At 46.3% G+C, this 26,170-nt stretch overlaps 1 long non-coding RNA gene, 5 other non-coding genes and 2 pseudogenes across 6 annotated transcripts; 3 read left to right on the top strand and 5 right to left on the bottom strand.

The window, feature by feature from the left end:
* Window positions 1–5,143: 5,143 nt before the first annotated feature.
* On the bottom strand, window positions 5,144–5,217 carry trnai-aau (transfer RNA isoleucine (anticodon AAU)). Its single transcript has one exon. It is a non-coding gene; the product is annotated as a tRNA-Ile (tRNA).
* Window positions 5,218–5,465: 248 nt separating this feature from the next.
* On the bottom strand, window positions 5,466–5,538 carry trnaq-uug (transfer RNA glutamine (anticodon UUG)). Its single transcript has one exon. It is a non-coding gene; the product is annotated as a tRNA-Gln (tRNA).
* A 479-nt stretch (window positions 5,539–6,017) lies between these two features.
* Window positions 6,018–6,091, bottom strand: trnai-aau (transfer RNA isoleucine (anticodon AAU)). Its single transcript has one exon. It is a non-coding gene; the product is annotated as a tRNA-Ile (tRNA).
* Window positions 6,092–6,339: 248 nt separating this feature from the next.
* On the bottom strand, window positions 6,340–6,412 carry trnar-ucg (transfer RNA arginine (anticodon UCG)). Its single transcript has one exon. It is a non-coding gene; the product is annotated as a tRNA-Arg (tRNA).
* Window positions 6,413–12,978: 6,566 nt separating this feature from the next.
* On the bottom strand, window positions 12,979–14,190 carry LOC144409440 (cilia- and flagella-associated protein 20-like; annotated as a pseudogene).
* Window positions 14,191–19,603: 5,413 nt separating this feature from the next.
* On the top strand, window positions 19,604–19,808 carry LOC144409555 (U2 spliceosomal RNA; annotated as a pseudogene).
* Window positions 19,777–20,161, top strand: LOC144409472 (uncharacterized). The gene is made up of 2 exons (XR_013467926.1): window positions 19,777–19,979; window positions 20,061–20,161. It is a non-coding gene; the product is annotated as an uncharacterized LOC144409472 (long non-coding RNA).
* A 624-nt stretch (window positions 20,162–20,785) lies between these two features.
* On the top strand, window positions 20,786–20,949 carry LOC144409554 (U1 spliceosomal RNA). Its single transcript, XR_013468047.1, has one exon. It is a non-coding gene; the product is annotated as a U1 spliceosomal RNA (small nuclear RNA).
* The last annotated feature ends 5,221 nt before the right edge of the window (window positions 20,950–26,170 follow it).

Below are 26,170 nucleotides of genomic sequence, written 5' to 3'. Positions count from 1 at the left end.
GTACACATTGGAGTCTCCAATGATGAGCCACTTCCTGGTCACATGGAGACTCCAATCCTGTGCCTTCCGCGCGGTGGACTGGTGTCTGCATGGTCGCTGAGCTCCCTGCGGTGTCTGCAGGCCGGAAGTGGGAGTGGCCACCGGCCGGATCAGCTGGGTCTGCACCGCTGTCCTCAACCTGGTGGTGCTGATGGGCGTTAAGGGAACGTGCCTCACGTCCCTCTGCATCCGGGACCACGGCTCTCTCGCCTCCTGCTGCACCAGCTAGGGTTAGGGGCGGCTCGTCGAACGGCGGCCCGGAAAGGCGTCGCTTGTGACGGCCGGGGTGAAAAAGTCCGGCCGGTGTCACCGCCGACGGCGGGGCCCGGTCGGCGTCACGGAGGCAGAGGGGCGGCTGCCGGTGTCAGAGAGCGGTGTCAGAGAGGCGTTGCCGGTGTCAGGCGTCGGAACGCGTGTCACAGAGAGAGCGCGCGTGGTGTCAGAGAGCCGTTGCCGGTGTCAGGGGTCGGAACGCGGCGTGTCACAGAGAGAGCGCGCCGCGTACGGGAATTGTCAGGCGTCAGACCGAGACGTTCCCGGCCTCTGGGGGGCGTTGGGTAAAGCGGTCCGGGTTCTGGCGTCTTTTTGCGGACTTAATTTGGCCGTTGTGGGCCCCTGGAGGTGTGTGCGGACCTCCGCGGCTGTACCGGGGTTTAATATTACCTGATGCACGGAGGTTTTGGCGGGCGGGCTAAAGGGTTTAGTCCGAGGAGGAGTGCTTAAGTGTGGGGGAGCGGGCCCGGACGGTGGGCCTGGCTTCCCGGAATTAATACAAGTTCTTTAATATTACCTGATGCACGGAGGTTTTGGCGGGCGGACTGAAGGGTTTAGTCTTAGTTAGGGAATAGTGTCTGTTTCCCGGGCAGGAGTCCGGCTTAGTTCAGGGGGGTCTGGTAGAAGGCCCCCCCAGGAATAGTGTCTCTTTCCCGGGCAGGAGTCCGGCTTAGTTCAGGGGGGTCTGGTAGAAGGCCCCCCCAGGAATAGTGTCTGTTTCCCGGGCAGGAGTCCGGCTTAGTTCAGGGGGGTCTGGTAGAAGGCCCCCCCAGGAATAGTGTCTGTTTCCCGGGCAGGAGTCCGGCTTAGTTCAGGGGGGTCTGGTAGAAGGCCCCCCCAGGAATAGTGTCTGTTTCCCGGGCAGGAGTCCGGCTTAGTTCAGGGGGGTCTGGTAGAAGGCCCCCCCAGGAATAGTGTCTGTTTCCCGGGCAGGAGTCCGGCTTAGTTCAGGGGGGTCTGGTAGAAGGCCCCCCCAGGAATAGTGTCTGTTTCCCGGGCAGGAGTCCGGCTTAGTTCAGGGGGGTCTGAAAAAGAGTCCCCCCAGGAATAGTGTCTCTTTCCCGGGCAGCAGTCCCTTTTAGTTCAGTGGAGTCTGATTAAAGAGTCCCCCCAGGAATAGTGTCTGTTTCCCGGGGAGCAGTCATGGGGGGGAAGGTTCCCTCTGTCTCCCTCCGGTGGGAGAGGTCGGTATTGCAGGTGTGGGTGTTTGAAACTGACAAGTTCTGACTGAATATGCTTTGTGAAATTGGGGATGGTGTGTTGGGACAGGGGGGGGTCTGGTAGAAGGCCCCCCCAGGAATAGTGTCTCTTTCCCGGGCAGCAGTCCGGCTCAGTTCAGGGGAGTCTGATAGAAGCCCCCCCCCCAGGAATAGTGTCTCTTTCCAGGGCAGCAGTCCGGCTCAGTTCAGGGGAGTCTGATAAAGAGTCCCCCCAGGAATAGTGTCTCTTTCCCGGGCAGCAGTCCGGCTCAGTTCAGGGGAGTCTGATAAAGAGTCCCCCCAGGAATAGTGTCTCTTTCCCGGGCAGCAGTCCGGCTCAGTTCAGGGGAGTCTGATAAAGAGTCCCCCCAGGAATAGTGTCTCTTTCCCGGGCAGCAGTCCGGCTCAGTTCAGGGGAGTCTGATAGAAGCCCCCCCCCCAGGAATAGTGTCTCTTTCCAGGGCAGCAGTCCGGCTCAGTTCAGGGGAGTCTGATAAAGAGTCCCCCCAGGAATAGTGTCTCTTTCCCGGGCAGCAGTCCGGCTCAGTTCAGATAAGTCTGATAAAGAGTCCCCCAGGAATAGTGTCTCTTTCCCGGGCAGCAGTCCGGCTCAGTTCAGGGGAGTCTGATAAAGAGTCCCCCCAGGAATAGTGTCTCTTTCCCGGGCAGCAGTCCGGCTCAGTTCAGGGGAGTCTGATAGAAGCCCCCCCCCCAGGAATAGTGTCTCTTTCCAGGGCAGCAGTCCGGCTCAGTTCAGGGGAGTCTGATAAAGAGTCCCCCCAGGAATAGTGTCTCTTTCCCGGGCAGCAGTCCGGCTCAGTTCAGGGCGGTCTGGTAGAAGGCCCCCCCCAGGAATAGTGTCTGTTTCCCGGGCAGCAGTCCCTTTTAGTTCAGGGGGGTCTGGTAGAAGGCCCCCCCAGGAATAGTGTCTCTTTCCCGGGCAGCAGTCCGGCTCAGTTCAGGGGAGTCTGATAAAGAGTCCCCCCAGGAATAGTGTCTCTTTCCCGGGCAGCAGTCCGGCTCAGTTCAGGGGAGTCTGATAAAGAGTCCCCCCAGGAATAGTGTCTCTTTCCCGGGCAGCAGTCCGGCTCAGTTCAGGGGAGTCTGATAAAGAGTCCCCCCAGGAATAGTGTCTCTTTCCCGGGCAGCAGTCCGGCTCAGTTCAGGGGAGTCTGATAGAAGCCCCCCCCCCAGGAATAGTGTCTCTTTCCAGGGCAGCAGTCCGGCTCAGTTCAGGGGAGTCTGATAAAGAGTCCCCCCAGGAATAGTGTCTCTTTCCCGGGCAGCAGTCCGGCTCAGTTCAGGGGAGTCTGATAAAGAGTCCCCCCAGGAATAGTGTCTCTTTCCCGGGGAGCAGTCATGGGGGGGAAGGTTCCCTCTGTCTCCCTCCGGTGGGAGAGGTCGGTATTGCAGGTGTGGATATTTAAAATTGACAAGTTCTGACTGAATATGCTATGTGAATACTTGTGAAATTGGGGATGGTGTGTTGGGGCAGGGGGGGTCTGGTAGAAGGCCCCCCCCCCAGGAATAGTGTCTCTTTCCCGGGCAGCAGTCCCTTTTAGTTAAGGGGAGTCTGATAAAGAGTCCCCCCAGGAATAGTGTCTCTCACCCGGGCAGCAGTCAGGGTGGAAGGCGCCCTCTGTCTCCCTCCGGTGGGAGAGGTCGGTATTGCAGGTGTGGTGTGCGGCATGGAGCGGTACCCGGGCTCTGGCGTCCTTTTCCGGGCTTAATTAGGAGGTCCCCGTCCTCTGGAGGTGTTTGGGGTCGTGTTCCGGGCTCTGGGGGTGTTTGGTAAAGAGATCCGGGTTCTGGCGTCTTTTTCCGGGTTCAATTCGGCCGTTGTGGGCCTCTGGAGGTGTTTGGGACCGTGTTCCGGGCTCTGGGGGTGTTTGGTAAAGAGATCCGGGTTCTGGCGTCTTTTTCCGGGTTTAATTCGGCCGTTGTGGGCCTCTGGAGGTGTTTGGGACCGTGTTCCGGGCTCTGGGGGCGTCTGGTAAAGAGATCCGGGTTCTGGTGTCTTTTTCCGGACTTAATTCGGCCGTTGTGGGCCTCTGGAGGTGTTTGGGTCCGTTATCCGGGCTTTGGGGGTGTTTGGTAAAGAGATCCGGGTTCTGGCGTCTTTCTCCGGACTTAATTCGGCCGTTGTGGGCCCCTGGAGGTGTTTGCGGACCTCCGCGGGTAAAATAATAGAATTAAAAAAGAATTAAAGTTTCCAGTCGGGCTGATAAGGAGGGCAAAAAAGTTTTTTTCGGACAATGCAGAGGAAAGCCCTAAAAAATCCTGGGGATTTTTGGATCGCTTCGATAATTTTTTTTTTAGCTGACATCACTGGGCCACCAGGTCGCAGATTTCAGAAACCTGGTTTTCGGAAACAGATCTCCAGGACAGGGCCCCGGGCTTCGGGGGGAGCGTTCCTCAGCTGGACCTAAGCATAGTGGGCCAGGCCCCGGGCGGAAAGAGGCTCCTGGAGCCGAGATACGGGGGTGGCTCCCCACGCGACTAACCCGATTTCGGAGCACTATTTTCGGACGCTGATGGCAGAGCAGCAGGTGCACTGGATGGAGGAAAATAACAGCTCCAGAGAGCGGCAGAACCCAGACCATATCCCAGAACGGCACTTTATTCCCGGACAGTGATGGCAGAACAGCAGGTGTACCCCATGGATGAATACACAGTTCCAGAGAGCGGCAGAACCCAGACCATATCCCAGAACGGCACACTATTCCCGGACAGTGATGGCAGAACAGCAGGTGCACTGGATGGATGAATACAGAGTTCCAGAGAGCGTGATATCCCAGTCCATGTCCCAGAACGGCACACTATTCCCGGACAGTGATGGCAGACCAGCAGGTGTACCGCATGGATGAATACACAGTTCCAGAGAGCGGGAGATCCCAGACCATGTCCCAGAATGGCACACTATTCTCGGACAGTGATGGCAGAACAGCAGGTGTACCGCATGGATGAATACAGAGTTCCAGAGAGCGGGAGATCCCAGACCATGTCCCAGAACGGCACACTATTCTCGGACAGTGATGGCAGAACAGCAGGTGTACATTATGGATGAATACAGAGTTCCAGAGAGCGGCAGAACCCAGACCATGTCCCAGAACGGCACACCATTCCCGGACAGTGATGGCAGAACAGCAGGTGTACCGCATGGATGAAAATAACAGCTCCAGAGAGCGGCAGAACCCAGACCATGTCCCAGAACGGCACACTATTCTCGGATGCTGATGGCAGAACAGCAGGTGCAGCGGACGGATGAACACACAGTTCCAGACAGCGGGAGATCCCAGACCATGTCCCAGTACGGGACACTATTCTCGGATGCTGATGGCAGAACAGCAGGTGCAGTGGACGGATGAATACACAGTTCCAGACAGCGGGAGATCCCAGACCATGTCCCAGTACGGGACACTATTCTCGGATGCTGATGGCAGAACAGCAGGTGCAGTGGACGGATGAATACACAGTTCCATAGAGCGTGATATCCCAGACCATGTCCCAGTACGGGACACTAATCTCGGATGCTAACAGCTGACTTTCTATTGGATTCTTCTTTGGAATAGGACAGTTTCAGAGGCTGGAATAACACAGACTAAATAAAAACATGATATCCTGGCAATCCTTGGCCAGTATGGGGATTGAACCCATGACCTTGGCGTTATTAGCACCACGCTCTGACCATCTGAGCTAACCGGCCCTTTTCTCTTGATTTTATCCAACTACAGTAAATCCAGATTTCAGGCCAAATGAGAACTTCTATGATGCAGGCAGTAAATAATTGTCAATCAGTTGTGAGAGCCTATCACCTTTAACTTCCCCATTAAAATAGACGGTGAAGAGAATGAATTTAAATATAATGGAAGTATATTTTGTTGGAAACAACAACGCTCATACCTGAGGAAATTCAACTTTGCACAAGACATCTTACAAATATCTTGGAAGTTTCAACCACGAAGGGACTCGAAACCTCAATCTTCTGATCCAAAGTCAGACGCCTTGTCCATTAGGCCACGTGGTCCCTAAATGCAACAGTTTCATTTTTTTTAACTGCTATTATTCACCTGCAGAGTAGGAGGACCAGAAAAATATCTTTCAACACCTGAGGTTTGCAACGCCATCATGAATTTAAACATCTACTGCAAGTGTGGACGGATTTATCGTTGAATGAGTGTTACCAGGGGGTTTTGCGATTTAACTTACAATCACATAGTATCACCATTACGTTCTGACAATGTCAGGTAAAGACACAGTTTAGATTTTTTTTAATTGGCCTGGGAGAATACTTGAGAATGTTACCAGTGGGATCACCTACTGGCTTGGCATTGCTAGACAGGATGAATGGGTTTCCACAAAAAAATATTTGGATGGAGGTAGATCATTGAACCTGGATGGGATGTAGTATCAGCTCACTTTCTATTGGATTCTTCTTTGGAATAGGACAGTTTCAGAGGCTGGAATAACACAGACTAAATAAAAACATGATATCCTGGCAATCCTTGGCCAGTATGGGGATTGAACCCATGACCTTGGCGTTATTAGCACCACGCTCTGACCATCTGAGCTAACCGGCCCTTTTCTCTTGATTTTATCCAACTACAGTAAATCCAGATTTCATGCCAAATGAGAACTTCTAAAATGCAGGCAGTAAACAATTGTCAGTCAGTTGTTAGAGCCTATCACCTTTAATTTCCCCATTAAAATACACGGTGAAGAGAATGAATTTAAATATAATGGAAGTATATTTTGTTGGAAACAACAATGCATATATCTGATGAAATTCAACTTTGCACAAGACTTCTTACAAATATCTTGGAAGTTTCAACCAAGAAGGGACTCGAACCCTCAATCTTCTGATCCGAAGTCAGACGCCTTGTCCATTAGGCCACGTGGTCACTGAATGCAACATTTTCACTTTTTTTAACTGTTATTATTCACCTGCAGAGTAGGAGGACCAGAAAAATATCTTTCAGCAAGTTGTTCTGCAGTGTGCGTGCGAGGAAACAGGTCTTCATTGCAGCATTGTATGTGTGTGTATGTGGGTGTGCGTGCGAGGAAGCAGGTCTTGCAACATTGTGTGTGGTGTGTTTCACCTCCCTGTTTTGGAGAGGAAGCAGTCGGTCTTCCGTCACACATGCGCTCTCCCTCCCCATCGCACCGTCAGTCTGAAGTGCCAACTTCCAATGTCCTGTTTCGCCACAGTGGAAGCATTCATCGGGTTGCGCCTCTCGTGGGGCCCCTGCATGGAAACGCCTTCTCCTCCCACGATTCAATCCCCAGCCTCGTCCTCTCTGTTGGCCCCTCCCGTAAGAATGACCAAGTGGGTGGGGGTTCGGGCCTTCTTTCGGCACCCAGAGTCATTTGATGGATGGTTTGGAGCATCGCGAGCTGGGCTTTCTCCCCAGTCTGCTTGCTGTGTTTGTCTTGACGCATTTGATTTTCCACATGCATTTTATAATTGTGTCGTGCATGTTTTACCACTTCTGTGAGCCTGGCATCTTCCAGACCCACGACAGAGTGTTCAGTGGCAGTTTTGACGTCTGGCAGAAGCCCGTTCATGAAGGCGTTCTTGAGACGAGTTTCCCACACAGTCATGTTGGTTATGTCTGTGGGCTCCTCGAGGCCGCTGTGAATCTGAAAAGCAGCCACAAGACGCTGATAGTAAGACGTTACATCTTCGGCCCTACCTTGTTTTGTGCTGTTGATGAGGGCCATGTTTACTGCTGCCGAAAAAGCTGTAACAACAGCTGCATATACTGCGGTGACAAATGCTCTGTAGGCAACGTTATCTGCATGATCCTAGTCGGGTGCCTCGTGGCGGGAGTCACAGCCCTGACCAGTGACCACCGCTCTGAATTTACTGAAATCACTCAGGCCCACATGTTTGACCAGAAGACGATGGATCTCGGTCCGGTGGGCATGAATTCTTTACAGAAGGCCAGGAACTCTTTTCCAAAGGCTGCACCGTTTTTGATGTTGGGCAGGTGAGAGGCTGCCTGTTGAATATCAGTCGCCCATCCGGTCCCGGGACCTGAATCATGGGGGCCTGGATGAGGGAGCCGTCAAAATTACCGTCCATACTGTCCATATCAGGGTTTGACCATTGGCAGGCCAGGGGCTTTGGAGTGGATTGGGCTATGGGGTAATGCGAGAAGGGGTTGGTCGGGGACATTGGTGTTGCTGGACCGCCCTGGTTCTGGAGTCTGGTGACGCTGAGGGTCTGGTATGGAGGTGGCGCTGGTCCCGCTTGTTGAGCTGGTTGAGGTGGGGGAGTTTGGTAGCATGTGTTCAGGAGAGGACTGCTTGCCCCTGTCAGGGATGGATACAGTGGAGAAGTGGATTATTCTGTGTTTCTATGTCAGGCTTTTCAGGTTTTGGACACGCCATTTGCTTCATTGTTTGTTTTCTCTCCCTACATTTACATTCCGTTTCCCAGTATGCCAGACATGTCTGGTTTTTCTCTGTTATTTCTAAGTCTTTAACTTTGATATTTTTACCACTTTTCAAATGTTTTAACTTTGCTTCCAAATGCCCTAGTAACATTTTAAGTTTAGCGGCACTCAACGAGCCGTTTTCTGGAAAACCAAACTCTTTTTTCCAGTATGGGAGACACTCTGTACATGTTTTCCCGTATTTCTGCTGCATCATTGCCACAATCGGACCCGACGGTTCCGTGTGTTTTGCGGACTAGCCACCCATCTTTTACTAGTGGACCCTACCGGTTTACTTATTACAATACAGTCGTCACCGTAAGGCGTAATTTCTTTACTCAAGGAAAAACTTTGCAAAAACCCCACTCAAAATTCACGTCACGTTATTACCACGATCTTATTCTAGAGTTAATTCAGTAGAATTCACGTTTGGTGAAATAACAATAGTCTTATTTTGAATGTAATTCAGCGTAAAATTCACGTTTAGATATCACCCCCTCTACAGTTACTTTAGTAGAATCCACGTAGGTGAATAACAACGGTCTCATCTTACCTGCTTCAGTGTAAAACTCACGTGTGTGCTATTTCCACAGGTGGAATTCACGTTTGGTCAATAACAACGGTCTTATTTTACCCGGGTAGTCAAGCGATCTGCGTTACGATCTCGGAGAATTTGTTCTGAGTGAAATCTCTATCGTACACGATCCTATCTACCTTCGCATAAAATGATGCATTAGAAATATCCCGGAATCATGTACTCAAAAAACATTTTTAAAAATAATAATAATAAAAACACCCAAAATGTAAAAAAATAATTGTATTCCCCAGACTATAACAACCACTTGATCAGTCATCCGTTTCCGTTATGTTCAACTCTTACTGTTACTTTAGAATTGGAATTTCAACTTCTTACCCGAGTTTGTAGATATTAATTTATTTTTCCCTGGATACACGTGACGTCAATCAGGACTCCTCTGGTTTCCGCTGGTCCTTTCTCTCTTGTCTAAGGAGGTATGAGGCAGGATCATCAGCTGGTGACCGCCCTTTGTATCATGCTGCTCTTTGCACGTCAGGGTCAAATACAGTCACACACGGGTTTAGCAAAAGACAATATTATAACATATTTTACCATTACATGCATCTCACACTCATACTGTCTCACACGCTCTCATGTCTCACACATTGTCGCTCATATTGTCACACACTGTCTCTCATTGTCCATGTCTGTACAATGTTGCGATGCAGAGAACATCTGGATAGCCGCTACATCTTTTGCTTTGCAGTGTGTGTGACTTTTCCTTTCTGGTACCTAGTGGTGGCCCCTTTCCCCTTCACTCCCCCACTCCTTTGGGCCTCCCTGAAACAGTCACCCTGTGCTGGATATTTTGTAATAAAAGCCTTATTTTTAAACAGACTGTTATTTAACCAACAAAAAGTAAAGCTTAAGATATCCTTCAGAATTCTTAACTCTATCTCCCCATAAATCTTTCTGCCTACTTGCCAGTACCACGTTGCCCCCCCGCGCTCCCCTGAAGTCAGACATGCTCAACAAGCTTGTAAACTACACTCAAAAAAATTACTCGTTGGCTTTACTCAAAAAAATCATGGAAAGGATTTCCACATGATTAAATTGGTTTCTCTCTATGCTAAACAATTACGTTACTCTAACACTATGTTATTGTGTTGGGTTACTATAGTTTTTGTAGAGTTGAATTGATATGAATGGTTTAACCACTTTCAACTAGATTTTAGTTAAGTTAGTTGAACTTAATTTATTGAGTTCAAATTATATTTAACCTATTAATTCACATTAACCTAACTCAATAGAATTGAGTTGGCCGAACTTAACTTCTTAGTGCTAAAAGAAAGCCATTCAATCAAATGGAAATCCTTTCCATGATTTTATTAAGTTAAGTCCAAGAATAAATATTAAGTGCAAAAAATGACAATAACACAAATAAAGAAACCTTGTATTATGTGGTTGAGGCAAGTTTATTCACAGGTCATTCAAGCTGACACTTATCCAAAGCGACTTGCATTTACATTACATGTCATTAAAGTGGACGCATTTGCATTGCATTAGATGGTTTACATTTTTACGATATGGTTTACATGTACAACCCATCCCACACAGTGGGAGCAGTTAGGGGTTGGGTGTCTTTCTCAAATACACTTCCCAGCGCACCTCCTGTACTCCATGCACACGGTCACCTGTTTTGTATCCCCCAAAACATTACAATGAACACCACAGGTGTTAAAACATGAACGGACTAACATCTGATCATAGTAGACCAACCATGTACTGCCCCTATTTATTGACCGGCCTAAAATTCCAACTGACCTACACTCAAAAAGAAATCACCGTAAATTGACGTTATTTTACTGGCAGCAAGGACGCCAGGAATTTACTGTTATTTTACCGGTATAAGACCGTAAATGTTTTTTTACACTATCTTACCGTAAAATGGATTACTGTATGTTACCGTAAACCTGAATGCATTTTACTGTGAATTAACTGCAATTTACTGGCAGTCGACGCTAGTAACTTACTGTTTTATTTACAGTGCCCTACCGTAATTTATGGTATGTTGTCGTATATTGGATTACAGTTTCTTACCATACGATTACTGTTTTTGTGTTATAAATACCAGAATGTTACCGTTTACTTATAACCGTATACTTTTGCATTTAATTCCCCACAAATTAAAGAAAGACAACCAAACTCATTTCGGTCATAGTGGTTGGAGTTTTTCAGATGCCTTCAAGACAAAAATGTTTGGCATTTGTAACCAAGATCAAAACATAAAATATGCCGCATGTATACAATAATAAATAAATGAATCATAAAATCATCTGGAACAAGGTAAACTAACTGCAACAATACGCTAAGGAACACTTTCAATTGACGCCAGCAAACGGCTGGCGTCCTTAATCCAGTGCCTCTGTAAAACAAACCAAAATAAAATATTTAGAAACACTGTCATTGGTAAAATATTAGAATTACAAAGATGCGGAAGACAACAAGATGTAAGGAAAGAGAATGTTAAACATGCTAGGCAAATAACACTTACCAGTGTACCACTTACTTAGTTTTTATTTTTCAAGATCGTTTTCGTCACGTCTTAGTCAGGGAAAAAAGGTTCGTTAACGAAAAATTTTCGTCATAGTTTTCGTCGACAGAATTAACACTGCGCAGGCGCAACCACCATCACATAGAACCACCATCCACAGAAGCCTGTGGGGAGGGAGAGCACAGAGGCTTTAGGAGAGGGTAATGTTGGTTTATGAGTACAGTAATATGATTAATATCTAAAATAATAATAATGATGATGGCAGCAGCAGGTGTCAGGACCAGGGTCCAGAAGGAACTACAATCTACGGAGACCTGCTAGGGGAGAAAGCACAAAAAACTCAGCGGTACGATGTGATTGTAAAACGAGTATTGATTAATCTCGAGATCAGGCATGAAAACGGGTCAAGGGTGGAAAAATGAGAAGGATATTACGTCTCTAGGGGTTTTCAACTGGTTTTGCCCAAGGGATCATTTTTTGCACCGACGAGGGGGGGGAGGGGGATTGACAACAACTAATAGGGGGCAAGTCATTAAATACTCATCATGCATTATATTGCATTGCATATAATGCGTTCTCTCCTGCTGTGTTAAATGACTCAATAAGTTAGGCTTAGATTGACCAGCAAATATTTAAATTATTGAAACCATCACTCACCCTGTTCGCAGGTCACTGAATATGAATACCCCCCCCCCCCCAAAAAAAAAATACCCATCGAATCTACACGATTCACGGGTCACCTATTTTGGTTTCAAAACTGCGAATTTGGCCGAAAGGTAAGGGATCTTCATGCCTGTTTATTTCTGTCATACTTTGTTGTAGAATACACATTGACAGGGTGTTGTCCTCTGGAGTTTAACACTAGAAGCTTCATCACATCTTTTTTAAATTCTTCTGTGGATTTGTTGCACCTTCTCGCTGTCTCTACATTATTACTGTACTGTCTGCTCTTGAAATACGAGTATGAAATGCTTAAGATGCAGCTTGAAATGTGTTGCAGCATATAGTTAAATGAATGCATCACTGACCTGTTCACTCTGTACACAGAAATCCAAAGTGAAACAAAGATTAATCCTTTTTGGAATGCAAATTGTGAGTCATTTCATAAAGATTATTTATATATGACAAATTGACTTATTATTTAGTGGTCATTTTCTTAGCTGTTAACAATTTACTTGTCAGGTTTTCCAGCGGGAGGATGATGTAGAATGCGTGCCACAAACTATTGTTTCTAGAAAACGTATACTATAATATTTAAATGATTACCGTCAGCATTAAAAACTGAAATGTAAGTTCATAAAAAATACCACTGTACAGAGATTCAGAATTATAAAATGTTTATTAATACATGCAAAATTCTTAAAGAGTGACTCTCCACATCAGGTCTGGAGGATTTGTTCAGGATGGGAAGGTCTACTTTTGCAAGAAATAAACACACAAACTTCTAAAAATCAATCCACTTATTTACTTGTATTTTCGCAAGTTAGAATCCCTGTAATGTGCCAAAAATAATTGTTAGAGCGGAGTTGTGTGTGTCAGGTGTTTCCCTGTGAGGTGGCCTGCAGTGTTTTCCACCACGCTAACCAAAAATCCAAACCCTACGGCGCAAAATTGCTCTGTTCAAAGGAAACTCAGCAGAAAGTTAACAGAAGAATTCAGTCATTGCGCCTCGCTGGAGAATAGAGCTGTGAGAGTCAAATATTACAAGAGTGTAAAATTGCCACAGTAGCAGCAACAGACATTTGAGCTGCTTACGTTAATGAGAACTGCGGAGTACTAAACACTTTATAGTAAAAAGTGTTTGTTTGTGTAAGTTTACCATGACTAAATATTACATTTACCTTTCTGTATTCCCAATGCAATCAGTTGATACAACTTTTTTAAATGGCACACTCCTTTGCACACGTTATTCTGCTTTAAACCAAATTATTTGCCACATCACCTTTATTAGCACACAGTGGACTAGAGCTTATCCTGAAGTTACAGTTCGATGTACTGAATTTAGAATGGATTAATGGAATGGAAATCAATCACCTTCGCTTTCGGGTTCTCGACCGGCCGGTAGAATTTAAACTCAGCTGGGAGCTCGTCCTCGGAGTACATTCTGTCCGAGAAGTATACTCTCGATATTCAACAGTTAGCGTGGATCTGGAAGGAAAACAGTTTAAATTCATTCGCATCAGACATGAGGATCCGCAATCACACAAGTTCATCTGTAAAACGAGACGGCTCCTTGTCGGTCTCCATGCACTAACCCGTACATGCAGCGTCTCGACGTAATTGGTCCCGTAGGTCAGCCTGGTGATGCCTTGCAGGTCGAACACAATCCGGTTCCAGTCATCAAGCAGCCTCAAAGGCATGGTGCAGATAAACGGATTTACTCGTGTCGTGCTGCGATAGGTGCTCGCCCGAAACCGCCGGCGATTGTTTTTATCGTCTAACACACATGTGTCAAACTCGCAGGCAACTGCGCGCCCCCCGTATCGTTCACCACCCCGTCAGATCGTGAGCCCCACCCGCCGGGCAGATCGTCAGCACCATCCCTCACTATGACTATAATGGTCTGGCCCGCGTTTGATGCGTTTTTTTTCCAACAATGAGGGGAAAAAAAGCATGAATCTGGTGACTGCAGGGAAACGAACCCATACACACGCAACGCACATTTGTTTGTTCCGACACTGAGCCGTGGAAGCTGTCTGTGTCTGCAGGAATGCCTACCATACCTGGACTTCATAGAGGTGAAATCCTTCTTGAGATTTTTGACATGCATAACTAGAAAAGGAAGTTTGATGCCCAATGTCATCTTGGGGTCTGTGAGACATGTTATATATGTGGCACTGCAGGGAGCAGAGGAAACACAAAGACGAGTGACATGGATGAGGGTGGCAAGTGCTTGAACTGGTTGACCTGAGCTGAAGAATCAGTTAAACATAAACTTACATGACAATCGCCTCCTCAAGCTCCAGCACCATCGAATTGGTGTCGTTGTCCATAACTTGATGTGACCATTCCTTACCTTTGAAGACACAGAAATATCATGTTTAGTTTACGCACAGAAATTATCTCAATGGCAATGCAGATCCAACAAAAACCAAATGCTCCGCCACTAGTGTCACCTGTTGCTTGGTTATCTCCTTTTCGGCCCACCTTGTGTATTGCTAACACTGACATTGAACCCTAACTAAGTACAAGGTTCTTCCTGAATAAGAAGGTGACTAATGATATCAGCCCCGTCAATTACGTAAAATCCCCCCCAAATCAATAACATTCAGGGGAAGACGCTGGAGAGTGTAGGATATTAGAAACAAATATACGATCCGGTTCATAAAATTAATAAAAATGCATATAGCGTACACCAGAATACAGCCATGATTCTGAAACTGTAATCAATAAAGCAATGACAATATTGTAAAACCACTGTCATTCTGCAACTGTAATAGAATAATACCAATGTGTAAGAATACGTGTTCAAGATTTGGAGCCTGGTCGGGGTTATCAAAAATTCAGCCGAATAACTTCTCTCGTTCTGGAAAATTGATTTGTCAGATCACAGGTCAAGTATCAGCGCTGCGTTTGCAAAGGCAGGAGCAGTTCAGGCAGCACACAGGCCGGAAGAACAACTAACATCAGCAAGAACATCATGTTTTATAACCCTTGAAAGACAGAGAAGGAAAGATTTCTATTGGCCCTAAACTGGCGTAGAGGAGGACCTTCCACCTCCCGCATCTAAGATCCGGTCACTTCCAATGTCCAGACTCCTGACTTAACGTAAACATCGTAAACAGAGTGTGTATGTTGAATAGTGTTGGTGTGTCTCTAACCCCCCTTGGCTGGTAAATCTTCTAGTTGACCCGCAGACCTTACATTCCTCAGCCAGGACATAAACTGACTCCCCATCCTGTCAGACTCGTGTCTGCCTGCTTGGCAGATCCTGCTTACCCCTTACCTAACTCTTAAATCAAGACAAGACAGCAAACCCCCAACTAAGCCCATGAAAATAACTTGATTATCAAATGTAGTTATGATTGTATTTGATGTAATGTACAACAACTGGAATGCATGCATGTAATACTTGAACAACTGATATTGACTGTCACGTCCCTCTGATGGAACCCAAACGCAGACCAGACCAGATGGGTTCAGGTGAAAACAAAGAGTCTTTATTGACGCGAGTCAAGGTGAGGTGGTGGGGGTGGAGGCGTCTCCGTGGCCAGGCGAGGTTGACGGGTTCCCAGGTGCAGAACTAGAAAACAGGACAAAAGACAAGTAAGTGTTTCTCAAGGGGATTCTCGGGATCTCAGTAAGTAGCGGTGGTAGCGAATGCAGGCACACGTACTACTTCGTCTAACAATCCGGCAAGGACTGGATGTCGGTCTCAGCTTAACTAGGGTGGCTAATCAAGATCAGGTGTGTTGGCTTGATTGGCCGCAGGCCTGGAACTCTCCGCCTCTCCACGTTGCTCGGCAACCATGAAAAACAAACAGACAATAGGGAAACATGCTCAGGGAGCTGGGGTCGTGACTTTGACTAAGGATCATTCAAAATCCGAGTTACATTGAACTCACCAGAAGACCACTCCCAGAGGTGTGGACACTAACTTTCACACCTTTAAGCATTGGTATAAATACCTGTAGGAACCATTGTTCTGGAGTTCACTGGTGGAGACAACAGACGGGCACTAGGGATGGTCAAAGGACTGACCTGGGGCCTGTTGGTTGCTGAGACCAGCGGCTCCTCAGCTGAGATGTTCTTTTTACCACAACGCCATGTCTTTTATTAAATACATTTGATTTTAACCTTTTGATCAGCGATGACCTCTGTCCGTCCGGCGTTTCTTCATTTTTGAACACAACAATTTGGTGACCCCGACGTGATGGAGAGCAATAGACGGACGGAGGAACAACTGATCTGAACAATCCCCAGCGATCGATTTTCTTCACTCACACGGTGCCATCGAAAAGGTAACCGGCAACCAGTGGTTTTAAAACCAAAATGCTGTATAGTTTATCATAGAACATTTAGGTGTGAGTGGAGAAGATATGATGTTTTGAGGTAAACTGAATTTTAGAGAAAAAAATAATAATTTTTCTCCTAGTTTGGATGGCCGTTGTGATAAAAAGCACATTGTATATAGTGTTTGTTTGGACGTCTCTGTGTGTGTTACCGACAAAGCTCGGTTGTGTAGCGTTAACATTAAGCGAATGGGTGGCGTTAATTAACCGATCGGTCATAATAAGGAATGAGTGAAAACCTAGTATAGACCTCAACCGGATGAGGGAAAACGTATCGCAACTTATAGATTGGATACGTAATGCACGGTGTATAACGTTCTAACAGAGTTAAAGACCCACGTGGCGCGTCGGGACAGTGATGCCGAGCAAAGGAGGGGGATGAGGTTCGCCGATCAGTGGCGACTAGCGGTTGTCTCAATAAGCCTCTTTTAGACTATGTTAGAAATCACAATAAATTAAATAAAGTATGGACTAGACGACGCCTATATGGCTAGAAAGTAAGATTACATTTCGGAAATGAGCCTACAGGACTCCGTCAAATTTGCGGAATAATTGTGTGCAGAAACAAGACATGCGTCATGGGGACTCGGTCAGCATTTATTTAAATTGGAAGACCCAGGGAGGACAAAATTAATGGTAAAATTACAATACATTAGAGATGGGGGAATAACGTTCCCCCAGCCAATACACGGGGTTCCCGTAGTCGAATTGATTTTGTTTTTGTGCCAGCTGTGGCTGCTGTACGGAGGGCCGTGGTGGGGCCAGTGTGGTTCTCAGACCACAATCAACTTGAGGTGGCCTTTTCGGTGGCGGCCCCAATTTTTGGAAGGAGTTACTGGAAGTTGAATTGTGGGGTTTTGGAGGAGGAGGCTTTCCGTAGAGCCTTCACTTTACACTATGAGGGGTGGGTCTCACTGAAGCCTTTTTTTGACAATATTGTAGAGTGGTGGGAATATGTGAAGGTAAACGCCAGGGAGTTGACGGTGGGATATTGTTCACAACAAGCGAGGGAGGAGAAGGGGGGGTTTAGGAGGCTCCAAAGGGAGCTGCAGGCTATGATGGAGGCGTAGAACAAGGGGGAAAGAAGGGATAAGCAGAGGGAGAGGGAGGTGAGGGAGAATTTGGGCCTATACTTTAAGGGAAAAGCTGATGGGTTACTGAGGAGATGTGGGAGGGAATCCATCAATGTAGCAGAGACCTGTTCGCCCATGTTTTTTAAACAGGTGAGGGCTGCCCGGGCAAGAGCGTGCATTCCGGGGCTACGGGGGAAGGATGGTGACCTTGTCTCAGATCCGGAGGGGATGGTTGGGGTTGCCTCCAATTTTTTGGGGACGCCATGGGGCCACAAGAGGTGGAAGAACCAGAGGAAGGAGGTTTTTTGAAGGGGCTTGAGGCTAGGGTGCCAAGGGAAGTGGTGGAGGCCCTAGAACGCCCGGTGGGTCTCGCAGAGTTGGAGGGAGCTATGAAAGGTTTGGGAGGGGGAAAGGTGCCGGGGATTGATGGGTTACCAAAAGAATTTTATGCGGCGTTCTGGGGGATCCTGGGGAAGGATTTTTTAGAAGTGGTGGGTGCAGTGCTGGAAGGGGGGCTGTTAGGGAGGACAATGAGGGAGGGGGTGTTGACCTTGCTACATAAGAAAGGGGAAAAAGAAGACTTGGGTAATTTCAGGCCGATAACTCTCCTCTGTGCTGATTATAAGATCATCGCTAGAGTGTTGGCCGGACGACTCCGATCTGCTCTACCTCATGTGGTAAATGAGGATCAGACGTGTGGGGTGGAGGGGAGACGCATCCAATGGAATTTAGGGCTGGTGAGGGATTGCATTCACTGGGTGGAGGAACGTGGGGTCCCTCTGATGCTGGTGGGGTTGGACATGGAAAAGGCGTTTGATAGGGTGAACCAAGGTTTTTTGGCAGCTGTGTTAGAGAGGATAGGTTTTGGACCAATTTTTCGGAGGTGGTTAGGGATCATGTACACGGGGGTTGGGGGTAGGTTGGTTGTGAATGGGCATATGGGGGTTTTGGTGTCACAGCAGACAGGAGTGAGGCAAGGATGTCCACTCTCGCCACTGCTTTTTGTTATATATATTGAACCGCTAGCTGCAGCTATTCGGGCGGACGCGGGCGTGAAGGGATTGCGCTTTCCAGGGGGTGAAGAGAGGGATTTGAGGATATCCCAGTATGCGGATGACATGACGCTCTTTTTAACAACGGAGGGCTCCTTGCTCCGTGCTTTGGACGTCTTGGGGTCCTTTTCAAAAGTATCCGGGGCAAGGGTCAATGTCGGAAAATCCAAGGTTAAATATTTTGGACCTTGGAAGGGGAGGGGAGGGGGGCTGTTTGGATTGTCGGAGTGCGAGGGTCCAATGAGAATACTGGGGGTGGATTTTGAAGACAGCGAGAGTAGGCCGCTGAACTGGAGGAGGCGCCTGGCAGCACTAAGGTCACGAATAGGACTGTGGAAGGCCCGACGTTTGTCTTTAACTGGAAGGGTTTTGGTGGTGAAAGCGGACATTTTGCCGTCAATGATTTACCTGGCGTACGTTTTCCCCCTGCCACCGGAGTATAGGAGAAGATTAGTGCGGGATGTTTTCTCCTTTGTGTGGGGGGGATACGAGTATGTGAGGAGGGGCTGGATGAGACAAGGGGTACCAGAGGGGGGAAGGGGAGTGCCTGATGTGCCACTTAAGTTAGATGTTCTTTTCTTTTCCTTTTGCTGCAACGGGGTGAAGTTCCCTAGTGGGCACTAGTACCATGTGCTGCTCATGTTTTGGCTATCCTTTCCTTTGAGGAAGTGGGTTAAATGGGAGAACGGGCGGCCAAATGGGAGGTTATGCCACCACACTACAGGCAGATGATGGGCTGGGCTAAAAGGCACAAGGAATGCGGGGAAGGTGACCTAGGCCTGGATCATCGGGAACTATACAAGGCAATAGTTGCAAAACAGGGACCTGTGAGAGTTTGCGGGGTGGGCAGGGAGGACTGGCTGTTTGCGCAGCACAAGGAACTGCCAAACAGACTAAAGGACATCAACTGGCTATGTCTACATAAGAGGATGCCTGTGAGGGACACTTTATATAGGCATGGCCTGTCAAGGCTGCGCTCCTGCCCACGATTAGGTTGTGGCAGAGACGAGGACTTATCTCATGTATTTTTGGGATGTGGGTTTGCAAGAACAATGTGGGGAGAGCTGGGCTTTTTTTTTCCTAAACTGGGGGGACTGTCTTATGAGATGCTCATGCTGGGATTGGGTCTGAGGGGACGGGGAAGCGAGGGTTTTTTGTTGTGGTTGATTCTGTCAATAGGGAAGGCAGCACTGTGGGATGCCAGAATGGCATTAATAAGAAGTAATGATGTGAACAGGGTTGAAGGAGTGGTGGCGAAGGTGAGGGGGGAGGTGCGGCGGATGAAAAGGAGGGAGGAGGAGAGGCATGGGTACCATGCAGCCAAGGAGCGATGGAAGGGAGTGTTAGCTTAGGTGAGAGGGTGGGGAAGGGGGTTGCTATGGTATTGGGTGCATTGGTACAGTCTGTATGTTGTTGTTTTTTTTGATGAAAATGACAATTTAATGTAATATTGTGTGTTGGTGTGGAATGTGTAAAAAAAATAAAAATAAAAACAAAAATCTGTTCTTATCAGTTTAATATCTGATATGTCCTCTATACGAGGACTACATATTAAGCCGATTTTTAGCTCTGGGAGATGAAAAAGGGGCTTGCTCCGTTCACTCCAAGCATCGACCTGGTTGTTACGTTCCCCAGTTTTCTGTGTTTGTTTTGTGCCTTGACAGGTTGATTCCAGGAGCAGCAGTCCCCAGACTGGAGATCTGGCCCCACCCACTCGTCAGCGGCTGCACCTGGATTCCTTCCCTCGCAACACATAAAGTGGTGCCCTTTGTTATGAAGCTGGCTCGTTGGGTGTTAGAGCAGAGAGTGACTTGGAGTCTCTGGTAAATTGTGTTCTGTGTGCTTGTGAAAGCGCTCTTCTCATTTTTCTGTTTAATCCTGTTTTTTTTGTCTTTTGTTCCCAGGGAAAAGGGGAAGCACCTTGGGAGTGCGTAGGCAAGCTGCCCATGGGTCTACACCACCCGTAGTCATCCTCCTGTCTAGAAACACTAGGCAAGACCTGGGCGGACCACCCCCTGTATTTGGTTAGTGAGCCTTGCTAGTGCTCAAGCTAGGTTAGGGGGGGGTGTTTCAGGTCAGATAGGCAAGAGGGACTATTTTGTTTTGTTCATTGTTTTGGTTCCGCCCAGCCCCTTTTCCCAAGCAACCCGTATACATAGATATCTATAAATAAAACATTCCTTTTTACGGGTTATATGTGTTCTGGTCGTCCGTGTACCTACACGCACCACACCTCTCCCCCCCCATACCACATTGAGATAACGAGCGGCGGGTCGTTGCGTTCCCTCCTCCACGAGGTGTGCGTAACACTGGTATTGCAGCACCTCCGGGAACGGTGCCCCCTTTAAATTGTGGAAAATAAAAGAAATGGTTACCAGAATCAGTGGTTTGGTGTTGGAAATGATTTCTGCTTTGAGTAAAACAAGTCTCACCTCCACATAGTTTTGAAGACTGAGGCTTTTGGCAAGTGACTTATGCTTACTCATCAATCATCAATGGTGCCTTTGTTTTGCAAGTCTCAAATCACTGATTTTAAATTCACTGATCTGTGAAGATGGCGCCATCTGCGAACCGTCACCACAAATGCTGTGACTGGGAATACCGTCCCTGCCTCTGTCACCACCAACTCATACTTACCTGGCAGGGGAGATACCATGATCAAGAAGGTGGTTCACCCAGGGCGAGGCTCCGTCATTGCACTGCGACTGTGCTGACCACTGCGAATTCCCCAACTGTGGGAATCTCGACTGCATAATTTGTGGTTGTGGGGGACGGTGTTCGCGCTCTCCCCTGATATTGAAGTCAAAGAAAAACCAGATGTCCCGTTTAATCCTCACTGGAGTCTCCAGTGGAGCAATTCTCGAATCAGCACTGTCTGAATCCAAAGTGAAATCAACCAGATTTCAGCAGGATTTTACAGGGATTAATCATCACTGCACTGGAGTCTCCAGTGGAGGGAGTCTATAATCAGCAAATCACTGTCTGAATCCAAAGTGAAATCAACCAGATTTCAGGATTAATCATCACTGCACTGGACCACTGTACCGTGTCAACTGCTGCCATTAGAATTTAAAAGTACGTTTTCTCAGCATTGTGCCCCTTCATATGACTAAAGATAGAATTTAATGACTTTTTGTAAAATATTTGGGGATTCTTTTCAGACGCGGAAGTTTTAAAAAACATTTTTCCATTACTTTTACAAGTATGGAGTGAACCCCATGCAGGCTTAGCCTAAACCACCTAACACAGTGGCGCCACTGGGTGGAGTTGAACCCGAGGCACCTGTCTGGGAGGCGAGAGTGCTAACTACTACACCACTGTACCATATCAACTGCTGCCATTAGAATGTCTTATGACTCCAATTTAGAAAAAAATCACATTTTTATTCAAAAGTACGTTTTTTCAGCATCGTGCCCCTTCGTATGACTAAAGATAGAATTTCATGACTTTTTTCAAAATATTTGGGGATTCTTTTCAGACTGTGAAGCTTAAAAAAAACTTTTTTCCATTACTTTTAGAAGTATGTACTGAACCCCATGCAGGCTTAGCCTACACCACCTAACGCAGTGGCGCCACTGGGTGGAGTTGAACCCGAGGCATCTGTCTGGGAGGCGAGAGTGCTAACCACCACACCACTGTACCGTGTCAACTGCTGCCATTAGAATGTCGTATGACTCCAATTTAGAAAAACTTCGGATTTTTATTCAAAAGTAGGTTTTCTCACCGTCGTCCCCCTTCATATGACTAAAGATAGAATTTCATGACATTTGCAAAATATTTGGCATTTTTTTCAGACTTGGAAGTTTAAAAAAAGTTTTTTCCATTACTTTTACCAGTATGGAGTGAACCCCATGCAGGCTAAGCCTACACCACCTAACACAGAGGCGCCACTGGGTGGAGTTGAACCGGAGGCAGCTGTCTGGGAGGTGAGAGTGCTAACAACTACACCACTGTACCGTGTCAACTGCTGCCATTAGAATGTCTTATGACTCCAATTTAGAAAAAATTCTGATTTTTATTCAAAAGTACGTTTTCTCACCGTCGTCCCCCTTCATATGACTAAAGATAGAATTTAATGACTTTTTGTAAAATATTTGGGGATCCTTTTCAGACGCGGAAGTTTTAAAAAACATTTTTCCATTACTTTTACAAGTATGGAGTGAACCCCATGCAGGCTTAGCCTACACCACCTAACACAGTGGCGCCACTGGGTGGAGTTGAACCCGAGGCATCTGTCTGGGAGGTGAGAGTGCTAACCACTACACCACTGTACCGTGTCAACTGCTGCCATCGGAATGTCGTATGACTCCAATTTAGAAAAAATTCGGATTTTTATTCAAAAGTAGGTTTTCTCACCGTCGTCCCCCTTCATATGACTAAAGATAGAATTTCATGACATTTGCAAAATATTTTGGCATTTTTTTCAGACTTGGAAGTTTAAAAAAAGTTTTTTCCATTACTTTTACAAGTATGGAGTGAACCCCATGCAGGCTAAGCCTACACCACCTAACACAGAGGCGCCACTGGGTGGAGTTGAACCCGAGGCATCTGTCTGGGAGGTGAGAGTGCTAACCACTACACCACTGTACCGTGTCAACTGCTGCCATCGGAATGTCGTATGACTCCAATTTAGAAAAAATTCGGATTTTTATTCAAAAGTAGGTTTTCTCACCGTCGTCCCCCTTCATATGACTAAAGATAGAATTTCATGACATTTGCAAAATATTTTGGCATTTTTTTCAGACTTGGAAGTTTAAAAAAAGTTTTTTCCATTACTTTTACAAGTATGGAGTGAACCCCATGCAAGCTAAGCCTACACCACCTAACACAGAGGTGCCACTGGGTGGAGTTGAACCCGAAGCATCTGTCTGGGAGGCGAGAGTGCTAACCACTACACCACTGTACCGTGTCAACTGCTGCCATTAGAATGTCTTATGACTCCAATTTAGAAAAAATTCTGATTTTTATTCAAAAGTACGTTTTCTCACCGTCGTCCCCCTTCATATGACTAAAGATAGAATTTAATGACTTTTTGTAAAATATTTGGGGATTCTTTTCAGACGCGGAAGTTTTAAAAAACATTTTTCCATTACTTTTACAAGTATGGAGTGAACCCCATGCAGGCTTAGCCTAAACCACCTAACACAGAGGTGCCACTGGGTGGAGTTGAACCCGAGGCATCTGTCTGGGAGGCGAGAGTGCTAACCACTACACCACTGGACCGTATCAATTGCTGCCATTAGAATGTCTTATGACTCCAATTTAGAAAAAAATCACATTTTTAGTCAAAAGTACGTTTTCTCAGCATTGTGCCCCTTCATATGACTAAAGATAGAATTTCATGACTTTTTTCAAAATATTTGGGGATTCTTTTCAGATTCTGAAGCTTAAAAAAACTTTTTTCCATTACTTTTAGAAGTATGTACTGAACCCCATGCAGGCTTAGCCTACACCACCTAACGCAGTGGCGCCACCGGGTGGAGTTGAACCCGAGGCATCTGTCTGGGAGCCGAGAGTGCTAACCACTACACCACTGTACCGTGTCAACTGCTGCCATTAGAATGTCGTATGACTCCAATTTAGAAAAACTTCAGATTTTTATTCAAAAGTACGTTTTCTCACCGTCGTCCCCCTTCATATGACTCAAGATAGAATTTCATGACATTTGCCAAATATTTTGGCATTTTCTTCAGACTTGGAAGTTAAAAAAAAAAAATTTCCATTACTTTTACAAGTATGGACTGAACCCCATGCAGGCTTAGCCTACACCACATAACACAGTGGCGCCACTGGGTGGAGTTGAAACAGAGGCACCTGTCTGGGAGGCGAGAGTGCTAACCACTACACCACTGTACCGTATAAACTGCTGCCATTAGAATGTCTTATGACTCCAATTTAGAAAAAATTCAGATTTTCTATTCAAAAGTACGTTTTCTCACCGTCGTCCCCCTTCATATGACTAAAGATAGAATTTCAACACTGTACCGTATAAACTGCTGCCATTAGAATGTCTTATGACTCCAATTTAGAAAAAATTCAGATTTTCTATTCAAAAGTACGTTTTCTCACCGTCGTGCCCCTTCATATGACTAAAGATAGAATTTCATGACTTTTTGCAAAATATTTTGGCATTCTTTTCAGACTTGGAAGTTTAAAAAAAGTTTTTTCCATTACTTTTACAAGTATGGAGTGAACCCCATGCAGGCTTAGCCTAAACCACCTAACACAGTGGTGCCACTGGGTGGAGTTGAGCCCGAGGCATCTGTGTGGGAGGCGAGAGTGATAACCACTACACCACTGTACCGTGTCAACTGCTGCCATTAGAATGTCTTAGGACTCCAATTTAGAAAAAAATCACATTTTTATTCAAAAGTACGTTTTTTCAGCATCGTGCCCCTTCGTATGACTAAAGATAGAATTTCATGACTTTTTTCAAAATATTTGGGGATTCTTTTCAGACTCTGAAGCTTAAAAAAACTTTTTTCCATTGCTTTTAGAAGTATGTACTGAACCCCATGCAGGCTTAGCCTACACCACCTAACGCAGTGGCGCCACTGGGTGGAGTTGAACCCGAGGCATCTGTCTGGGAGGCGAGAGTGCTAACCACCACACCACTGTACCGTGTCAACTGCTGCCATTAGAATGTCTTATGACTCCAATTTAGAAAATATCCAGATTTTTATTCAAAAGTACGTTTTCTCAGCATCGTGCCCCTTCGTATGACTAAAGATAGAATTTCATGACTTTTTTCAAAATATTTGGGGATTCTTTTCAGACTCTGAAGCTTAAAAAAACTTTTTTCCATTACTTTTAGAAGTACGTACTGAACCCCATGCAGGCTTAACCTACACCACCTAACGCAGTGGCGCCACTGGGTGGAGTTGAACCCGAGGCATCTGTCTGGGAGGCGAGAGTGCTAACCACCACACCACTGTACCGTGTCAACTGCTGCCATTAGAATGTCGTATGACTCCAATTTAGAAAAAAATCACATTTTCTATTCAAAAGTACGTTTTCTCACCGTCGTGCCCCTTCATATGACTAAAGATAGAATTTCATGACTTTTTGCAAAATATTTTGGCATTCTTTTCAGACTTGGAAGTTTAAAAAAAGTTTTTTCCATTACTTTTACAAGTATGGAGTGAACCCCATGCAGGCTTAGCCTAAACCACCTAACACAGTGGTGCCACTGGGTGGAGTTGAGCCCGAGGCATCTGTGTGGGAGGCGAGAGTGCTAACCACTACACCACTGTACCGTGTCAACTGCTGCCATTAGAATGTCTTAGGACTCCAATTTAGAAAAAAATCACATTTTTATTCAAAAGTACGTTTTTTCAGCATCGTGCCCCTTCGTATGACTAAAGATAGAATTTCATGACTTTTTTCAAAATATTTGGGGATTCTTTTCAGACTCTGAAGCTTAAAAAAACTTTTTTCCATTACTTTTAGAAGTATGTACTGAACCCCATGCAGGCTTAGCCTACACCACCTAACGCAGTGGCGCCACTGGGTGGAGTTGAACCCGAGGCATCTGTCTGGGAGGCGAGAGTGCTAACCACCACACCACTGTACCGTGTCAACTGCTGCCATTAGAATGTCGTATGACTCCAATTTAGAAAAACTTCGGATTTTTATTCAAAAGTAGGTTTTCTCACCGTCGTCCCCCTTCATATGACTAAAGATAGAATTTCATGACATTTGCAAAATATTTTGGCATTTTTTTCAGATTTGGAAGTTTAAAAAAAGTTTTTTCCATTACTTTTACAAGTATGGAGTGAACCCCATGCAGGCTAAGCCTACACCACCTAACACAGAGGCGCCACTGGGTGGAGTTGAACCGGAGGCAGCTGTCTGGGAGGTGAGAGTGCTAACAACTACACCACTGTACCGTGTCAACTGCTGCCATTAGAATGTCTTATGACTCCAATTTAGAAAAAAATCTGATTTTTATTCAAAAGTACGTTTTCTCACCGTCGTCCCCCTTCATATGACTAAAGATAGAATTTAATGACTT

The sequence above is a fragment of the Gasterosteus aculeatus genome, chromosome 6 (assembly GCF_964276395.1).
Source record: "Gasterosteus aculeatus chromosome 6, fGasAcu3.hap1.1, whole genome shotgun sequence".
NCBI lineage: Eukaryota > Metazoa > Chordata > Actinopteri > Perciformes > Gasterosteidae > Gasterosteus > Gasterosteus aculeatus.
This window is presented reverse-complemented; position numbering and strand designations above follow the sequence as displayed.